The sequence below is a fragment of the Sciurus vulgaris genome (genome assembly GCF_902686455.1).
Source record: "Sciurus vulgaris genome assembly, contig: HiC_scaffold_174_arrow_ctg1, whole genome shotgun sequence".
Taxonomy (NCBI): Eukaryota; Metazoa; Chordata; class Mammalia; order Rodentia; family Sciuridae; genus Sciurus; species Sciurus vulgaris.
Window position 1 is genome coordinate 851,966 of NW_027632879.1, and position 1,869 is coordinate 853,834.

Sequence of the window (1,869 nt, forward strand, 5' to 3'; positions counted from 1 at the left end):
CCAGCATAGGCTCACAGAGCAGGTGGCACTTAAGTGGGTCCTGGAGACTGGGTAGCATGTCAGGACATGAGCAATGAGAGAGTGGGCTTTAAAACTGGAGAACTCCATGAGGGAAGTACAGAGGCAGGAGAAAAAACAGGCTGGAGAGGCGAGAATCTGCAGAAGAGAGCAGAGGCATGGAGAGCAGGGGGCCCGAGGGCCAGCAGGAGGAGCAGGAAATCTTTGGCTGGAAAACAAAAGGTTTAGAGGTGACAACAAATGCCAGAGGTTGGGGAGACCAACCTGTCCTTGAAGCACTATTTCAGAGAAGTCAGTCCCCAGTGACCACCTGGACCTGGATGACCCCCAAATTGTCATTCCGGGACAGAGTTTCCCCTGAACTGCAGACTCAAATGCCAGGGAGCTTGCCATCAGCCACCATCTCCTGAGCACCTGTGGGCACCAGGGCACAGCACTGAGGGTCCAGCAGTGACGGACCAGAGAGGGGCCCATCCCCTGGTGCTCCTCTTCCAATGGCTCAGCTGCTGGGTCATCAGGCAGGTCACACTCTCTGCCTGTTTGCTCTTCCTGTGCAGACCGGCATCTCCTCCTGTCCTCAGGAGAGGTCTGGGACCTGCAGGCCCCAACCTGGAAGGTCATGGATCTGCCTGTGCAGCGCACCTGACCGTTTCCTCCAGGTGCCACGCCCCCTTCACTGCCAAGGTTTCTCGAGTCTTTTGTCTGCCTTTCCCTCCTTCCTCATGACCACAGGTTGGCCAAACCTGTTGAGAGAGATGTGTGCAAACACCCACACATGAGAGTTCTGTGTCTGTCCCTAGACTGTCACCAGTCTTGGCACCTCAGATTCCTTCTGTGCAGTCCCCAGGATGACTTTCCAGGACACAACTTGTTCATGCTGCTCCACAGCTCAAACATTCCCGGGCTCCCCACTGCCTGTAAGAAAATCCCAAGCTCCATGACAGCACCAGAGGCTCCAGTTGTTGCCTGTGCTGTCTCCTCCATGTCTTCTCACCAGCTCCTCCATGCACACTCCAGCTGATTGCTTCATTGTTTGCACATGACCCTCAGTCACCAAGGTAGATGGGAATCCACTACATCACCTCCCAATGTCCATACCTCTTATGATGTGATTTTGGTGTTCTTCCCACCAAAGGCAAGGAACACTTTCTGCACCTTGACTTTGCTTGGCCATGTGACATGTTCTCACCAGTGGAACACAAATAGGTGTGACCCAAGGGAAGGTACAAAGAGTATCCCCCACACCCAAGCCTGCCCATTGCACATCTGCCACCACTAGGAGAGGGGCTTCCTGTGAGTACCTGCTGGCTGGGGTCTCCAGGAGAATACACATGGAGGGCAGGTAAATGCAGCTCTCTGGGTGAAGTCCTGGCACCTGAGGTCTTTATTGCCCCCCTTTGAACTCAACCATGGGTGAGAACCACCTTGAGAGGGAGCCTCCAGTGGGGGTGTTCTCCATCTGGCTGCATGCTGGGATCTCTGGGAGCTTTGAAGAGTGGCTGATGCAGGGACCCAGGACTGGAGCACGGCTCAGGCAGCAGGAGCTTAAACAGCCTCCAGGAGACTTATGTGTGTCGAGACTGCTCTAATGTTTTTACTCTTTTGCTGTAAAATGAGCCCCTGGAAACTCTGGGCCCCTTTGGCTTGAGAAAGTCACTCGGTTCTGTGTAACCTTGGCTCACAGGTAAAGTAGACCCTGGAAATCTCCGCAAATTGGCAAATTAACTGACTCCCAGGAATGACTTCACTTCCTTCATGATTAATAATGATCCCCAACCCTGTGTGGTGTTTGAACACCATGTGATCCCTTCCATTGCTCTCATTGGAACATCACCAGCACCATGGGACAGC